Source organism: Triticum aestivum, chromosome 6D (genome assembly GCF_018294505.1).
Source record: "Triticum aestivum cultivar Chinese Spring chromosome 6D, IWGSC CS RefSeq v2.1, whole genome shotgun sequence".
NCBI classification, from domain to species: Eukaryota; Viridiplantae; Streptophyta; class Magnoliopsida; order Poales; family Poaceae; genus Triticum; species Triticum aestivum.
Window position 1 is genome coordinate 2,726,635 of NC_057811.1, and position 20,231 is coordinate 2,746,865.

General features: G+C 42.9%; 1 pseudogene; it reads left to right on the forward strand.

Moving 5' to 3' along the window:
* LOC123146429 (uncharacterized) overlaps positions 1-20,231 on the forward strand; it is a 119,919-nt pseudogene that overhangs the window by 16,703 nt on the left and 82,985 nt on the right.

The window sequence follows — 20,231 nt, forward strand, 5'->3', positions numbered from 1 at the left end:
TTTCCTAGCGATGATGGTATGAGCCCAGACAAGCTATTGTTGCACAAGACAAGCTCGATCAAGTTCGCTAGCTTGCCAATGCTCTCTGGAATCACTCCGTACATGCCAGTATATCCTACCGCAAGTCTTTCCAGCCCAATCAAATTACCGATATCTGCAGGGATACTCCCAGAGATCCTATTATCCATCAAGATTAACTGCTGGAGAGTTGTTGAGAGGTTCACAATTGAACCTGGTAGTTGTCCTCCGAAAGAATTCGTGTAGAATACCAAAGAACGCAGTTGGCTGCAGTTTGCCAAAGATGCGACGAATTCCCAACCCTTGTTGTCATTCGCTTCAAGATTATTTTCACCCAAGTTGACAAATTGGAGAGCTTTGAGCCCCCCCAATGTGGGAGGCACATACCCACTAAATCTGTTGTCCACGAGGTCAAGTAATATGAGGGAAGATATGTTGGATATTGAGGAAGGGATGATTCCTATGAAGGGATTACTACCCAAAGCAAGATATTTCAACTTGGGAAACTTGCTTGCGATGTCATCCGGAATGCTTCCGTCTAGCATATTCCCCCCTACACTAAATACTTCCAGTGATGACCAATTGTAGAGAGAATGTGGAATCATACCAGTGACGAGGTTAACTGCGACACTGAAATATATCATGCTCTGGATGCTTCCGAGGCCTGATGGGATTGAGCCCACCAGCTGGTTGGTGGTGAGATCGAGCAGTTGTAGATGGGACATATTGCCAAGTGACGCGGGGATGAGCCTTGTGAAGCTGTTCTGTCTCAGTGAGAGGTACGTGAGCTTGTCGCCGAGCTCAGCCGGGATGCGCCCGCCAAGGGTGTTGTTGTCCAGATTCATTTCGGTGATGCTAACGCAGGAGCTCAGGTTCACTGGCAATGTGCCTGAGAAGGAGTTGTCGTACAACATGAGCTTCTGCAGGCGCCGGAGGCGGCCGAGGCTCGCTGGAATGTCCCCGTGGAAAGAGTTGGAGCTTAGATCGAGCGTCCGCAGGAACGAGAGGTTCCCGATGGCCGGGGAGAGCGTTCCAGCAAGACCGGTGCTGAACAATCTCAGTGCCACCACCCGTGCTGGCGTGCGGTGGCACGTCACGCCTTCCCAGCTGCAGAAGCCGGCGCTGCTGTTCCAGGAGGCCAGCGAGCCGCCATGGCTGAGCTGAGCTTCGAAAGCAAGCAACGCGGCCTCATCATCCGCGCTCACAGCTACGATCAGCAGGAGGGCGACAAGTGAGCATAGGAAGCTCATGCGATGACCCCTATTGTTGTTTCCCTCTTGCCCTCTTGGTTTAGTTTCCAAGTAGCATTTGCCTGTCCCATTCCATATATATATATAGGCCTGCTTCGGTAGACCCCCCTCCAGAAACCGTATAAGGACGGTATAGTCATTTCATCAAACCGTATACTCATACGCTTATGTGACACATACGAGACATCATACCCACTTTTTATTAAATTTTAAAAAATAGTGCAGGCACCTTGTATCGAACTCAAGACCTCTTGATCTAAGGAAGACCATATTAACCAACTAGAACAACCTAATGTTTGGCTGTTTTACTTCTTTTTTTATTTTCTTCTACTTCAGTTCGCGGCTGGGCCGGCCCATTGTTGAATCGGTACTGTTATTACTATTTCTTTTTCTATTTTTCTATTTTTCTTTTTTCATTTTTGTTTCTTTTTTAGTTTCTAAAAATTCTCACACTTATTTTTTTTATTTTAAAAATCGCTTTTTAAAATTTTGTTCATAAAGTACAGATATTCGCATTTCAAGAGAATTTTACAGATATGTCAAAAAATTGTTTGTTTAAATAGAAAATGGTCACATCAATATGATTAAATTTCTGAACACCTATTAAATAGAAAAATTGTTCGTTTAAACAAAAATGTTTGTTTATTGTTCGTTTAAATAGGAATATGCTCACATAAAAGAATCAGACACTTTTAAAATTTCTGAGCATCTATTAAATAGAAAAAGGAAAATGAAACTAAATCATTCAACGACCGGTTTACTGTTCTTTTTTGTTTCTTTTCATTCTTGTTGTTTTTCGTTTTTCGTTCTTCATTCTTTTTCTTTCAAAAAATGCCCACATCAATAAAATTGACCCAATTTTTTTTCCACACACTAGTATCACCATGTCAAGCATCCATGATAAGTTTCATTGAATTCTGACCCTTTATACATTTTCTAGGGTTTTCCTAGTGAAAAAAAACCCTAAAACACACAGCCGAACGTGACGCAACGAGCGTTCGGTGTCCAAATTTCTTCAAATTTTTTATGAAGGCCTGCCATGAGCATGCTCACATGCTGGCAAAAATTGGTGTTATTTCATGCATGGCAAGAAGCACACCATGTTCAAAGGTGGTGGTTTGAGTAGGCCGGTAGGGCAAGTCTGGTTGAACTTTTATTTCACACCAATAAAATGAAAGCAATTTTCTTCGAAACACTAACATCACCATGCAAAGCATCCATGATAAATTTCATTGAGTTCTGACTTTTTATGCATTTACTAAGGTTTTCCCGTGAAGAAAAAAATCCTAAAACACTAACCGAACGTGACACAATGTGTGTTAGGTGTCCGAATTCCTTCAAATTTTGCATGAAGGCCAACCATGAGCATGGCCACATACTGACAAGTTTTGGTGTCATTTCGTGCATGGCAAGAAGCATATCATGTTCAAAGGTGATGGTTCGGGTAGGCTGGTTGGATGCACTTTTTCACATCAATAAAATGGACTCGAATTTGTTCCACACACTAGTATCACCATGCCAAGCATCCAAGATGAATTTCAAAGAACACTCATTAAGAAAGAGGAGGGAGTTTAATTACAACTTGATTATTGACCTTTAGATAATTTTTAAAATAAATAATTAGGAATTCAAGAAAGTTCACAAAAAATTTAAAAAGTTCACTGGATTTTAAGAAAGCTAATTGATCAGAAAAAGTAAAACAAGACTTCATCAATTTTCAGAAAAGTTCACAAATTAGAAAAAAAGTTTATCGATTTTGAAAAAAAGTTCATTGATTTTTAAAATCAAATTCATCATTTTTATAAAAAGTTCAATATTTTTTTAAAAAAATCACTGATTTGAGAAATAGTTCAGGAATTTGGGAAAAAAACTTCACCATTTTTGGAGAAAAAAGTTCACCCACTTTGAAGAAAAATTCACGAATTTAAATATCTTTACGCATTTAAGAAAGAAAAGGGAAACAAATAAAGAAAAGGAAAAATAAAGAGGAAAAGAAAACCAAACAGGATATAGTGCGCTTTTCCTGTGTTCTATTTTTAGTCAAAACAATATATGTACCACAAGCTGTTCGGTTGCCCAGTTGGTTATTGCGCTTGTGCTACTTACTGCTGGAGTGCGGTTCGAATCCTCTGCGGCACATACTTATTTTTGCTGTTTTAGAAAATAAAAAAACATGATGCATGGGCCGGTCCAGCGCGGGAGGATGTGCGCGTTCATTCATGGACTAAAAAAAATGTTTAGCGTATATGTACGGCGAAGAATTTATAAATATGACTATCATGCCCCTTCCTATGAAGAGGTATGGGCTAATCTGAACCGTCCTTGTGTTTAGAGGGGGTCTACCGAAGCAGAAGTGATATATATACTAGCTGAGCTTAGTTTGTCATGTGGGTGTTGCAAGTGCTGTGCTAATACTATTTCCATCGGTCGTCATCACAGCACTCATAATCTTCACCTTGATGCAGAGTCTTCGACCATCTGTCAGCCAAGCAAAGCAAACAGGCTGTTAATTACAATGGTTCAGCAAAGACTTGATCCCTTCAAAAAGGTCGGTATGACCATAAGTCAGGTCTAATCTTCCAGTTTCGGATCTTATAATTAACCTTAGACATATTGGATCATGCAAGTCCCTGATGGACATATTGAAGTGAAATAAAATAATGGCCGGCGCTGATGGGCATGTTGCACTTGATAAACGGAGGTGAAGAGCATGTTGCCGGCCGCGCTCGTCGCGACTGCAAGCATCTCATCTTCGCCGTGCATCAACTTGTACAAAAATAATGATGCAAGAAAATAAACAAGCAACAGATGGATGCATGCGTTAACAACAACGCTACAAGCATCAAACTGTATGTACTCCCTCCGTAAGCTAATATAAAAGCATTTAGAATACTAAAGTAGTGATCTAAACGCTCTTATATTAGTTTACAGAGGGGTAGAAAATAACATCTCCGCCTCTCCGGACTTGATCGCTTCGAAAAGTTAGTGTGGCCATAAGTCAGTAAGTGTAATCTTCCAGCCTCTGATGGCTTATACGTAGTTTACATTGGGTCACAGGAGGCCGGCACCGTTGCAGTCTGGGATGAAATACAAAATAAGAATAATGGCTGTGTGGCCGGCCCTGATGGGCATGTTGCACTTGATAGACGAAGGAGGCTGTGAAGATCAGGTTGCCGGCCGCGCATCTCGTCATCGCCGTGCATCAACTTGTATACAAAATAATGATGTTGCATGCAAACAAAGAAGCAAGAGCTGGATGCAGAAATTAACAAGAATGCTAAAAGCATCAACCTGCAGGCCGGAGACGACGCACGTAAGAAAAGTTCATGCATTTACTTGCGATGGGATGCATGGGATAGAGTTTGCCACCCCAACAACTATGTCGGCTATAGCACCCAGTCAAAGAAATCGATCATCGCTTACCAAGCTTGATGGATTTCTCGAAATCCATCATCGCACCCAATCAAGAGATGTTCATCAATCAAAATATGGATCGGGAATGATGCTAGGCTTGGCTTGGCATCGTTCAACAATCAATAATACATGGATGAATGCATCAACCCATATAGAGGGCGGGGGTTGATCCTCCTTTTTGGAATTTTTTTATATAAGGGTTAACCGGCTATGCATCCTGCGATCTAATAGCAAGTACCGTGAAGTAGACTGGTACTACAATTTAGCTTTGATTTTTTTTTGTTGCGGTGGAAATTTTGCTTTGATTTGTAGCATTTGCTAGACTGATGTACTGCAATTTAGCTAAATTCTTGTGTACACCATGGGAAATTCATCACAGGTAAATTGTATTTACAAGTTTTACAGTAGTTGGCATTTTTTGGAGCCGTTCGTTTGTCTCGATCTAACGGCGCATACATACGTAGTACTCGAAAGTACGCGGATGAAAGTACTCGAAAGTACTATTAGTCTAGGGGCATTTTAGTCCTAGGAAATATATGACAAGGTGGGGCCCTCTTGTCCAATGCAAAACCGCCGCCCCTCTCCTCCAATGCAAAACCGCCGCCCCTCTCGTCCAATGCAAAGCCGCCGCCGTGCTCCTTCCCCTCTTCCATCACCATTGCAACCGCGGCCATCTCCTAGCCTTCTCCTCCTTCTCGCGGCCGCAACTTTGCTCTTCTCATCTTCCACATCCACCCCCCTCTCCCCCCTCTTGCATCCACGCAAGATCCTCGATGGAGCAGCAGATCGAGCACATCGGCGGCGGCGAGAACGCCGACTTCGTGGAGATCGCCGGCGGCGAGAACACCGACTTCATGGAGATCGCCGGCGGCGACCAGGTCAAGATGGCCAGGTTGACGGAGATCCGTTCTTGGTTTCACAACATATTGCAGATGAACTGGACGGCAATGGCCACTTTGAAGCAAATGACGAGGAGGGAGAGGGCAAAGCTTTCCCCCCCACCCGCACAACCGATGCACAAGGTCGAGATCCTCCTCTGGGCGATGGAGCAGGCCGATTCATCCAGCCCGTGGACCAGGCGTAGGTGGTGGGCGTTCAGATCCAGGGTAGAGCATCTACTGGATCAGGAACCCACGGTGCACGAGGTGCCGTTGCAGATTGTGGAGCCTCCAACCGAGTCAGAGATGACTCCGAAGCGCAAGAGGAGGAGGACAGTGGTCGCGACATCGCTTCCCCGCCGTTCTCCACGCTTCCCTCGCTGCTCTCCTCGTCAGAAGGGCGGCCGTAGCTATGTTTAGGGTAAGATTGCTGAATTTCATTCATCATTACTTGCCACTTGCTTAATTTGATTCTCTGCAATATGTTCTTGCTACCTGTGTACTTGAATCCGTAGCCTCTGGATGGCAGCTTAGTTTGATCGACGAGGCTGTAATGAGTCTAGGCATATAGCATTGCTATGTTTACTTGCTACGTTTTGATGTGCTGGAGTTGTATCCATGATAGGAAATTTTGTCTGTTACCTCAAGAGTTGTGTTCAAATGACGTGATGCAATCTGTGTAAATTGAACTTGCAATATTTTGGCTGCAAGCAGTGCCTCAGGAAAGTTCAGTACACAGTTTAGAGTGATAGACTCTGGGTTGACACTGAAATATTTAAATACTGCAAGTTTAGTAGATAGTTGTAGGCATTGAAATATTTCAGTACTGACAGGTTCACACTGAAATATTTGAGTAGTGCAATTGCAGTACACACGGGTACACACTGAAAAATTTCAGTAGTGCAATGCAATTTCAGTACACACGGGTAGACACTGAATATTTCAGTACTGCAGTTTCAGTACACGCACGCAACCCCAGAAATATTTCGGTGTAGCAGTTTCAGTACACGCGCGTAGCCACTGAAATATTTTGGTGGTGCTGTTTCAGTACAAGCACGTAGCCTCTGAAATATTACGGTGGTGCACTTTCAGTACACGCACGTACGAAATGAAATATTTCAGTGGTGTTGTTTCAGTACACGCATGTAGTACCTGAAATATTTCAGTGGTGCTGTTTCAGTACACACGTAGCCACTGAAATATTTCAGTAATGCACTTTCAGTACAGAGATGTAGACACTGAAATATTTCAGTAGTGCCATGTCGGTGATCTTGCATCCAAATATTTAGGGCTTCCTAATGATTCAGCAAAAAAATAGACATAAGCAGTGAAATAATTTTTGTAGGGATGTTGGCTTACTCATGTTTTAGAGTGGTTGGGCTTTTTTAGAACCGTTCGTTGATGTCGATCTAACGGCAGACAAATATGAAGTACTGGGTAGTACTCCGATGCCATATCAATGTTGCTGATACGAATAAGCATGTTTTCACCAAGTGTTGTGTCTGAATTAGAACTGAGCATTTTTTCTTGATGGTATCCATGGATCTAGAACTCCTATGAATGTGCTCATGTTGGATGTTTTGTTCTCCATCATTTGTACTAGCATTCCGTGCGATTAGCTGCTATGACAAGACCCCTGGCAAATTTATTTTCTTGCCTCCAACATCCCAGGTGTGTTTTGCAGGAAAAAACCTGGAGTTCACCAGGCTGACTGAAGTTGTGAGGCTGGGAGGCTGATGGTGCTGCTACTGGCTGATCCTTCTTATTTCAGCTTTTGTTCGTCCTTTCTCAAGCCGTTGGACCAGGGCTACTTCCCTATGTGCTGTTAATGTATTAAGTAGTTCCTTCGAATTTGTAGTATTAGTTAGTTTGAATGTGGAAGTACCTTAATATTTAGGAACGAAATGTTGCTTTGTATGACCAAGGGTTTGATAGCTTAATCTTTGGATAATTAATTATGTGAACCGTTGGATGTGGCGCACAACGAAACGCCTCTACCATTGATACTAGTTCAACATGTCGGTCCAATTAGAGACCAACCACTACCATATAGAACAGTTAGCATTTCATACTACAACCTGGCACGTACAAAACATCACACAGTGGAATAATCCCAGCGAGTAGACCAGTAAATACCAAAAACATCACAACATGTCAGAAGTGTTTTAAGCATTTTATCGTTGCAAAAACCTTAGAAAATCCATACAAATGCCGACAACCTTAGCAAACTAGTCATGATTGCTTTTCATGTTGATACAAAGATGTAGAAAAATATTGGGTCCGTTTACAACCTTAGCAAACTTGCTTCTCATGTTTACATCACGGCCGCCGGGTGAAGGAGGAGAAAAGCCCATCTACCTAACATGAGTTTTCTCACACACCACGGCCTGCATACGACTACAAACCCAGTGATATGGGCCACGATGCAGGCCCGTGGGTGGTTCCAGAATGGAACACGAACAGCACGAGCCCCACGACCCCCACGATCACGATAACGACGAGCGCCTCCCTCACGCGACGAACCGCCTCCTCCAGAACTCAAAAGGCACCTTCTCCTCCATTCCTCCCTCATTATGCGAACCACGTCCATCTACTCCACAAACTGCAAGCACCGTCTTTGTCTCAAAACCGCCGTCGCTGGAGAAGGGCAATGGCGGAGGAGCCGTCTACCAAGCGTCGGTGTGGCGAGACGTCCGGCCAGAGCATCAAGGAAGAGCAGAGCATCAAGGAAGACGACGTTCAGGTCCCCGGTGAGAAGCGCGACTACACCACCAAACTTGACAAGGTGGAACTCCACGGCAAAGAGACGCTGGAGGTCGTCCGCACCAGCAATCCAGACACTGCCGACGAAATGCTCAGGAGGCTATTCATGAAAGCCGCCAGCATGTATCCTAGATTCGTCGGCGTTGATGTGGAGTATACCAGGGATGACGAACCTCTGCAGTACGCAGCAGTTCTGCAGTTATGCGTGGAGGAACTCTGCCTGGTGTACCACATCGCTGCGGCCACAAAATGGTGAGCCATCGTACTCATATACCCTAGTTTCTCAACTACATGTACTAGTGTAGATTGTGAAGTGGACGCACTAGTGTAGTTTCTCAAGTACATGCACTGGCATAGATTTTTACCCTGATGCACTGGATTAGTATCTTAAAATCTTGCGCCAGATTAATCACCAAACTTGATATACTAGTGTAGTTTCTGCACTTGATGCATTAGTGTTATTTTCCGAAGTTGATCCACTGGACTAGATGTATTAGTGTTGTGTCTACTAGTGTAATTTCTAATATACTAGTGTAGTTTCTGATATTGATGCATTAGTGTTGTGTCTACCGGTGTGGATGCACTGGACTAGATGTATTAAAAGTTGTTTCTGAAGTTGATGTAGTGAAGTAGTTTGTTGTAGTGTTATTTTCAACTGTATGATCCAATATGTCTCTCCCCTTGAAGGCCCAAGCGCCTCAAGAGCTTCCTCCAGGAGAAGAAGTTGTTCACCTTTGCCGGTTTCAGCATTCATAATGACAAAGAGATGCTGAAGATGTCTGGTTTGGAGATCAACCCCGAAAAGTACATCGACATTCAGAAAAACTATAGAGTTCCATATGGCTGCAGAAAGAAGCCGTACGACTCCTTGGCTGATGTTGCAGCCAGCGTCATCCACCCATTTTACCAAAACATGAAGAAGAAGATCAACAGGACCGAAGACCATAAACTGTGGGGGATCAGCCCGCTGCCAGACTACCTCATCGAGTACGCAGCGAAGGATGCGTACGCCACCTACAAGGCTTGGAAGATAATAGACAACATCAAATCAGGTGTGGAAATTTCAGAAGCACAGGAGGCTGACCCCTACTACCACTGCCACTACGCGGCATGAAGAGAGATCAAAGTCTGCCTTCAAGTTGCTAGCGGAGTGTCCTTTTATGATATCTATGTTTCTTTGTTGTTAGGTGTGTCTGAACTTATGTCCTATGGTGTGTCTGAACTGATGTTGTGCGGTGGTTGATCTGCCGTTTATCTTAAGAGTTTGCATTGATACTAGTTCAACATGTCGGTCCAATTAGAGACCAGCCACTACCATATAGAACAGTTAGCATTTCATACTACAACCTGGCGCAACACTGAAGCGCCACTACCATATAGAACAGTTAGCATGTCTGAATCAACACTGAAGCGCCATTTGTGATAATTGCACCATCGAAACAACAACTAAACATGAAGGAAGCATTCACCACCAATAAAGTTAAGGCCACACATATAGACAGCATTCTAAGTTACCACCACATGTACCAGGAAGTTCACCACAGATCCAGTTCACACACACAATACATTACACTACATTACGTTAATATAAGTTCACCACAGTTTCCAAAAGTAAAACATCATCAAATATAGTGATGATGAGTACGACTTCCAGCTTCTGATGATCAGCATGATGTAGGACTAGAGGTTAGGGTTTTTCAGGACCTTGTGGAGGGCAGAATGCTGAGCACTGATCTTGTAGTCATGACTGCTGATGGATGTAGCCCGACAATGCTCCATCAGATGCTCCTGCAACCCAGACCTGGGCTTGGGCTTACTGCAGTAGGGGCACCTGTACTTGTCCTTCCTCCAGTTGTAGTACATGGCAGATCCTTGGGCCCTGATCTTCTGCACCTCCTTCTCTTCAAAGGACTCGACGTTCCCCTCGTCCACATCATCTCCAGATTCATACTGCACACATTAATGACTGACATTAATACATTATGCATTCAAAAAACTATAAACACGTAATACTAACTCAATGCACAAATAGCATTTCAACTAGGCCTTACCTCATACGGCTCATCTTCATCAGAGTCATATGGGTAGAACCCAGTCTTGTCCCACTCCTCTTGTTGCCCACTAATTGCTCCTCCTCCTCTTGCTATATTGTCAAACAAGCACATCAATTACAATGAATTGAATTGCAGTTAACAGAATGTCATTACAAATAAAATTGTGAATGTGAACCACATTGGTATGTTGCAAGTGACCAAATGCTTTCCTTATAAATAAAGAATCTAAGCAATCAATGAAAAGACAAATGATTTCCTTCATAAATGCTAATGAAAATGCAAGCTGGATTCTTGACATTCCCTGAATTTACCCAACACTTTTCTTTTGAGGGAATTCCCCCCCACACTACTTAATGGAAACATACAGTATATTTTGTTGCTAGGATCCTGCCTTGGAATGTTTACTTCACACTTTACATATAGTATATACTAATTACATAAGCCAACTACAAATTTCAATATGCACAGATTACTGTTTTTGGGATAATGCAGCAAAGCTCCTACACATATTAACATAATGCAGTAGTTAATTAGGTACAACTTCAACTATAAATGCATACATCTCCAACAAACATCTAAAATTTCATTACTTACCAAAACAACAACAAATTATAATATAGATGAATGTTGTATCATCTAAATCAATTCATTGGCACATCAAAATTAATGCATTCGAAATCAAATATGTTTCCATCCAGTATCATTGAACCACAAATCAAATCAAATAATCATAAATGTCAGCAGCATTGAACTACAGATCTAATAATCATATGACATCTATCTGACCTTAAATTCCCCCTTATATAAGGTATTCAACCTCATACTAATTAAAATCTAACAAGCAAAAATTGAACTACTAATCTAATAAGCATCTGAAAAAACCCCAAGATGCTTTTATCTCTGAAGCAACGGCATTGCAGAGGATGTTCAATGCTGTCAATATCTCTGAAGCAACAACAAAATTCCACAACTAACCCAAACTAAATAAGCATAGACTGCCCCTTCCCCTCGACCACGCTTCCCCTCTCCTTCAGAAGCCCCAATCCAGCACAAAAAAATCCAGCCCTTGAGAAGCTCTTTCTGATTAACATGACAACACCCAGTACATGAACACATCCTTCACTATATTTACAACCAAACTAATGCACCATCTAATCACCTCACGTAGACAATTTCCAAAAACACAAGGCCATGCACAAATCTAACCAAACAAAGTTCTGGCCACAAACACTACAATCTAAAAACTACCAACTAAAAATGATAAGCAGATACCTTCTGCTCCACCTCCTCCTCGCCGGAGCCGGCCTCCACCTTCTCCACCTTCTCCACCTCGTGCGCCTCGCCACAGCCCGCCCCCACCTTCTGCGCCTCGCCAGAGCCCGCCTCCACCTTCTGCGCCTCACCGGAGATCGCCAGAGCGGGCGCATCTGGCTGGACCGCGCTGCTGCGGCCCGGCCCCGCCTTCTCTAGATCTCCAGCGAAGGGAGCACCGCGCTGGACGCCGGCACGCCCCCTCACAAAGGTGCCCGCAGCGACCTGCCGCGCCTGCTCCACCAGATCTGCGCCCCAATCGGGGCGCTCGCCTCCTGCATCCGCCATGGCGATGGAGAGGATGCGGTGAGGGAGACGAGCAGGTTGGAGAGGAGAGGGTTTTGGGGAGTGGGGAGTGGAGAGAGGGAGACGATGCGGCGGGGGGAAATGGTGGGCGATGCGGCCGGAGGTGGTTGCCGTCCACATTTATATGATGGGACAGTTTTGGCAACTACCCGTGACACGTGCTGCCCCACGCGCGGGCGGCTTCACGCGTGCACGAAAGGCCGCCGTATACAAACAAATACGTATACGGCCGGGCATACGATCCTATACGACGACCAACACGCCCGAAACCAAGGAAGCGTGCACCCGCCCTCCCTCGTGCGCCCTTAAGGCCAGCCCATGTGAGGGGCTGGAAGCCCCTTTCGTTTTTCCTTTTTATTTTTTCTGTTTTCTATTTTTCCTTTTGAAAGTAATTCAGGATTTCTACAAAGTTGCAAATTGCGAAACAATGTTCGCATTCCAAAGTTCTTCATGGCTTCAAAAAATGTTCAGGACATGATAAATCACACAGATTCAAAAAATGTTCGTCATTTCAGAAAGTGTTCATATGTTAAAAAAATGTTCATGAATTTTTAGTAAATGTTCAAAATATTTTGAAAAATGTATGAATTTTTCAAAAATGTTCATGAATTCGTAAAAGATATTAGGAAATTTAAAAAATGTTCACAATTTCAAAAATATATTTCTGAATTTGGAAAATTTTCCTGATTTCAAGAACAGTTCATCGTTTAAAAAATTGTTCCTGAATTCAAAATATGTTTATGTTTTTCTTAAGAAAGCGTGAATTTTAAAACATTTCGCAATTTCTTAGTAATACGAATATTTTTTGAAGTTGATGAAAAAATATAATTCAAAAGTGTTCACCCATTTTTTTAAAAAAAGTTCAAATCTAAAAAATCAAAAATTAAAAAAATGTTCTCGAATTTCAGAAAATGTATGTAAATTTCTTCGGAAGCTTCAGCAAACATATATAACAGTTACCATATATAACAGTTACCATGTCACACTACAGCCTATAAAACATCACACAGTGGAATAATCATAGCTAGTAGAGCATTAGTTACCAGTTAATAATAGTTGCAATCCATCACAAGCAATAGTACCTAGATATGAGTACATATAGGTACGGTAATACACGACAAGTACTCGCAAACAAGAGCTAACATAACAAGTTCATTTCACATTGATACATGGCCCACCCCAGTTCTAAATGAGGTGGATGGTGATCATCATCCTCAAGTCATGGTGACGGGTGTTCGCAACAGTGAGTAGGATGGCCTGTCCTACCCGAAGATTCTTGGCACGAAGGAACTTTTTCCACCCTGCCCTGCTCAAGACAGTGCGACCGTCCGTGTCCACTGCATAGGCACAGCTGGTGATGGAGCCCGTTCTGGTAAGGCGTAGTCCAGCAGCCATGCCTTCTTCATCCGGGTCGATGCCACAGCTATCAAGTAACCTCTTAGGTAATTTCTGAAAACAGTTGACATGATATATGATCATGTCACGTGCAATTATCAACAAAGCATACACTTCAAGACACATATATCATTGGATTCAACACTGAGCATATATATCATCACATCACTACACTATACGCCAAGCATCAAATTACTACAGTAATTAGGCATATCATTAGATTACTGCGTACACTAAGCATATCATCGCATATTACTACACTACATGCATGTCATAAAATTCTTCAGTAAATGCATTCTAAACTAGGCCTCTCATCACAGTACTACAACATGCATATCATATGAAGTAGCACACTAACTAAGCATGCATATCATGTAATTACCACACTAAGTAACATACCATGATATGCCATTTAACATTCGTCCTTGTGAGGCGGATCACGAATGGCTTCCCTAGGTAGTCTTCACGTAGCGGAAGCATGTCCCAGAGGTTGCCGATTTCCTCGTCGCCCAGTCTGAGTCCTTGGGCATACAGGTATTCAGCAAGTGGGTTCTCATCATCATCTGAATCGTCATCATCTGAATCAGCACCATCTTCCTCCTCATGAACTTCATCCTCACTATCCGGAATCAAATTTACATAGATAACAGAAATCCTGGGCCTATCTCTTCTAAAGGAGAAGCAGATCAATTCGCCCCCACTAAGACGCATGCGGGCGATGAAACGATCCCAATCATCTCCTCCTATCTGGGTTATCTTTCGCCCCTTCTCGACCTGCATAGTATATGGGCCCCCAAGAGTGTCGAAGGTCATGGTGTCTCCGATGAGCTCATTGAATGCCAATCTCACATTGCATGGTACGATCTGTGTAAGATAGAAACAAATAACACACACAATACATTAGTGGAAATAGCAAAAAAAAAGAATGTACTGTCAGAAGGTTCATATAAATTGTTACCACTGCAACAACAAAAGAAGGCTGGAAGTAGATGCTGAACAGCGTGGCAGTACAAAGGCTGGTCCGGCACCGTGAGTTGCAGCGTCCACATGGTGCTTCCTCCATTCTACACAGAACATGTTGAACTCTAAGTTGAATTGTACATAGTACAATACAAAGATCATAAATATAATAAATTATAGTGATAACCTATACTGTCAATGGCAATGCCCGTCTCATCTAAACCTGGGAATAGTTCGGCATCCAAACTAAAACCAGTCCAATCCACAGCACACATCAAAACTAATCTAGACCAAACCGAACTATACATGCTCGTCATCCAATCCAGTCCAAACCGTTTTCAACTTTTGGATTGAATCCAAAGGTACAAACCGTGGACAAAGCCATATGCGAGGGCACGTCATGAATCTAGATCAGACATGACATCGAGAGATCCGACGAGCTCCGGCCGGCAACAGCCAATCGGCTCAGATCCGCCTCCGTAGGGAGACGCGGTTGGGGAAGGGAAGAAGAGGGGAGATCTCACGTACTTGCCGGAGTTGGCGGCGGCCGCGCACCGGCAGCGTAGAGAGGGGTCGTCGGGAGATGGCGGCGGCGGCGGCGCTGGTCGAGAAGGGGAGAAAGAAAGATGTGGAGTGGTCGAGAAGGGCAGAAAGAAAAATGTGGTACATGTGGTGGCGTGGTTGTGTGGATGACAAGGGGACCCACTTGTGAGACCGATAGCAATGCAAACCGCAGGAGGTGCACGACCGCGTGCACGACCGCCACGTCCCCACGTGGAATGGGGACGGCCGGGTGGGTGTGTCAAGTCAAATCGGCACCCGCGGCTTCTCGGTAACTCCAACAGGCAGGAGCAGTGCATTTCTTTCCCAAATCTGTTTTTTGCTCTATTTTTTTCATGACATTGGGGTTTTTCACACAAGGGATACATTAATGAAAGAAGTGGGGTAATGAACCCAAATACAAGAAAATGTTCATGGCAGGGATACATTAATGAAAAAAGTGGGTTAAACAATGGATATATGGCAGGATTCTCCATTGGCTTCCCCAGGACAGTGACAAAATGCTGCAGTTCCTGATTCATTTTAGTTTATGTAGATGAATTAATTTGCACACATGTTCATAGATGATCATTTGCACACATGTTCATAGATGATCCATTTGCAAATTCTGTACAGATTTCCATTTTGCAAAGGAAGTGATTGCTCCCTTAATAATTATGGGCTGACACAAAATCAAAACATTTCATGTAGCCAATTTTCCCCAGTATATTATCTAGATGATCACAGCCACATCTCTCATCAATATGAGCAGTGAGACACCCCATAGCTCCTTTACCAATTTCCTTCTGAAACTTATCAGGGTCTTAGAAAAATAAATAGGGTTTAGTGTTCCAAGTTGTTAATACTATTTTGGTGATGCATGTTAAGCCTTGTACAATGCTAGATGGTTAGGGTGGTGCTTAGAAAAATAAATAGGATTTTTCTGAAGCACCGGTGCCTATTTCTACATGAGAGACGCCTAGTTATGCGTCTACCCTGTACAAATAAGTACCTGTGCTTAAGAAAAGCCTGGTTTATGACTATGGTAGTTATAGCTTGGCATGATTATGTTTAGTGTATAACTCAGTATGATTATAGCTTCACAAAATTAAAGCATGCAAATGATTGCTGATTCCACCTATTGCCAAATCAAGCTTTGTACTGATGATGCATTAGATATTGCCATAAGTAGAGGATGCTCATGATTGCCAAAAGTACCTATTTGCACTTTCTGATAAGAACTAAACGTGTATGAAATGATGCTAAAAGTAGAGCATGAGCATGAGCATTTATCAATTGGTGATCAATTGATGCTACCTATTTGTGTTTGAATGGGCTCAATAAAGCTGGTGCTGGTTTATGCTCTCTGCGTGACCGTGATGATAACGAAGACACTTGGTTAGCTATGGTATTGCTGTCAAATTTACGTTTCAGTTCTTTAAGACTCTTTGTTTTTGCTGCTTCGTCGGGATTGACTAGCTTTCTCGGGCGTCCACGTGCTCTCTTCCTTTTTGGGGAGTTGGGTGCACCACTTTTGGGGGAGTCGGGTGCACCGGTATCCTTCTGGGAGTTGGATGTGTCGGGTTCGTTGGAACCATCAGGATTGTTGACTAATTGTACGTCGTCTTCTGAACCATCAGGTAGAACTGCTTGCTGGGCATCGTACACCTCCTTCTGTATAAGAGAGAGTGCTGCGTTAGTTCTAATCATGAGACTTATGAAATAAATGATATATTCTTGATGTAGCACTAACCGTTATGGGGAACTTATATGATTCGAGATGAAGCGCGTTGCAATTTGAATGCAGTAAGGCTGTACATATTTTCCACCTGAAAATATCTATCCTTGCCTATATTTGATAACCGACACTTACGTCAGGATAGCTTTCAAGCTAAACAAAGTACAAATGTAAATTAGGCATTCAATTACCTGGTTAAAAATATCGGTCATTTCATCCCCGTTCCATGACAACATGTACTGCAGTGTCCAAACCGCACAGGAAGTCCTGCGATGTTTAGTTAAAGATCAGTAATCTTATTCGTGTAGGCAAATAATAATTTATGAGGCCATGCGTACCCATCGGTCTGTTGTGGTATGTTCTCATAGCGTTTTTTGGTCCATTCGGCACTATTGATGTTCTTAGCTGGTGATATCAACCCATTCTTGACAGCTTCGTCGATGCAGAACTGAATCGAGTCCACCTAGGGTACGACGAGTTATACATAGGGTTATGGTACTTTGGGAGCTCATGTGCCATGCGGATCAAAAGAGGCAGTAAGAGAACACTTACAAGAGAATCTTCCTTGGTCTTCTCACAATGATAATTCATGGAGTTCAGAGTCTGAATTTCTTTTTTGTCAAAATTAAACATCATTAGCATCCAATGGTTTTGGTGTACATTCAGTGGGACATGCACCTGCAGTAACATTTGGGTTGGGTTGAGAACCGAAATTTGTCGTGTACAGTGTGTACATAAACTATGAATGTGAGGAAAACATGTACCTTTCGGCGCCCTACAAATTTTTCTGCTACACGAGCTAACCATGAGGCTGCACGTCCAACAGGAACCACCCCCTTCATTTGTAACAGCTTTTCGGTTTCTTCAGGGGATATGATTGAGGTAGTATCATTCTCAATTTGGCTAATGCGAGCATATGCCATAATAACCTGCCAAATTTTCAATCATACAATAATAAGAAATTTGTTACAGTAATGATGTAGACTAGAGTATAATGGGCTTACATCACCATAAATGTATTCGTCGTCCAGATTTCGCTTCAGTTGTTCTGCTGTCAGGGTAATGTCTCCGATTCTAGCTATTTCAACAGGGTCGTATGTTCCGCGGATGTAAACGGCTGTCTCTATGTCCTCATCCGTGAACTTGTAATCATTACCAAAGACAGGCTTCATCGGAGTTAATTGTGGTTTCTCATTGTTTTCCGTCATATGTCTTGCACTTGGTGTAGTCGAAGTCCCTGCCGTGAATTGGCTAGCCCTAGGAGTTCCTGTCAGGGATGAATTGCACTTATTGACTTGATCCTACAAAGAACAAAGGTAGTTCATCATTAGTTTGTTACTTTTAGATATTAACGTGTTGGGCCATAAAGATCACCTGCACGCCTCCTTTCTGTGACACTGATTGTCGGTTGCTTGTAAATTCGTATTTTAGTTCCTGTAACAATGCAAACAATAATGAACATGAAGGAACATATTCATACAAAATACAAAATGCACAGTATAACATACATGTAGTTCCCTCCTTAAGTCTTTAATTTCGTCCTCGGCCTTCGACAACCTAGGATTAGTGCCAGTTTTAGTCTTCATGTCGATCAAGTCTTCACTTAGCGTCTGGTATTTGACATCAAATCTGTGCTCAATTTCCATTAACTTCCTGCCTACCTTCTTTTCATGATCAGCTAAGCGTGCATTCATGGCTTCAACTACCATGTCAATCTGTGTAAACAAAATAAAACCCTGTTGATAACAATAGCTAAATGAATGAGGTTCCATGACACCTATTTGCGATATTGCAAAAACAAATAGTCTTTGGAGTACATACTTGCTGGCTACTAAATTGCTGTCCTTGTGATGGTGCTCGATACGAATCATGTTGATGCACATGTTCATCATTTTTTGTTGGAAAATTATTAGAATTCTCAGACGGTCGTTGAGGAGCACAAATTTCCATGACAGCCTTTTTTTATAAAATATAATGAACCATTAGTACCAAATAAAAAATCAGATATAGAAAGTTAAATTGTAGATAGGTACCAGCCCGTTATGAAGACCTCCTTTGTCGTAAGCATCGCTTCTTAAAGTAGCCGTCATTTCGTCCCATCGTGCGATCAATGGAGGGGGTCTACAAGCATACATCAATCGGCCACTACGCACGTGCTCCCAGTACCAATACTACACAATAAATTAATTCATCACCATACAGATATGCAACAGAACAATAATTAAAGGACATTAAGTAGTGATCTAGCACTAACCTGGAGCAGAATTAGATTTCCTTGTAGATTTACGTGATCTCGATTTCTAAACTTGTGAACGGACTTGAAGAAGTGATTAAGTGTGAAACATCCCCAGTTAAATTTCCGAAGGTTTTGAAGATCTGTAACAAGGTTGAGAAATTTCGAGTCCACATAATGTTGTGCTGTTGGTGCTAGAACAGTACCAATTGCATACAGAATGAACCGTCTCAGGAAATCGCCGTCTGGGGCTTTGGAAGCTCGGATCGCCGTTTCAAGGTCAGAAATCAAAATTTGCCCATTGTTTGCATAGGCGGTAAACAATTCTGTGTCGGTTTGCATTTCCAGATGTGGCTCTATATCCTCCCCTTCTATCGGAATGCCAAATATACAGTGCACGTCCTCTTTTGTTATAGGAATTGGCGTTTTTCCGATGGTAATGGATTGGGTGTCCATATCTATGCTCTTGGCTAGTCTAACCAACATTATGCGCCGTAGAGTCACTTCATGCATCTGGGTTAGACCGCCAAGACTGGTTTCTGATATGATGTACTTTTTGTGGTCTGGTGACAACAGTTTCATGGTTTTTCCGAACCTTGTCTGTGAGCATACTAACTTCATATGACCATGCTTTTCGCCGAGTTCCTGTTACATGCCATTAAATTTTACTGAGTACACATGAATTATGTGTACGAAACGATTGTACACAAACAGTCAAGTACTTACCGCATCGGTAATTTCGGAGATGGGCTTTTCTCCATTATGAAGGTTCATATCTGAAACTGACATTGCTGGCTCGTATGCAATGATAAAATCCGGCTAAATTAATCTGAACAAAATTGGAAAATGTATAACAAAATTAGCAGCAAATTAATTTTAACAAAATTAACTGGGTCATTTAACATATGATCCACTTATGGGTTTAAGCACAGAACCTATTTGGGTGCAAAACCTATGGGGGTTCAACTACTAAAGGAGCGGCCGCCAACGATTATAAAGAGTTACGATCAGGTAATACCTTCTCTCGGAGACGGTGCCGCCGAGTAGATGGCGGCGGTTAGTGCGTCGCAAACTATAAGTGCCGGTATAGCGCGGTCGACAGCGCAAAGGAAAAACGGCGCGTTCACGCGAGGAGGAGGCGGCGAGAAGAACACTGACGTCCGACCCCTCAGATCACGTTGGCGGTGGGCGGCGAGTGGTGGCCGCCGACTCCTGTATTCCGTGGGCGACCGGCGTCTCCGATCTGATCTTGCAGCGGTCGTGGGAGGTGCGGACGGCCCGGGTGGTTAGAATGCGGAGTTGTAATCGCGGGATTTAGGGAGGGGTGGGCCGCGTGAGTTATGTGAGATTTGGATAAATGATATAAAAAAT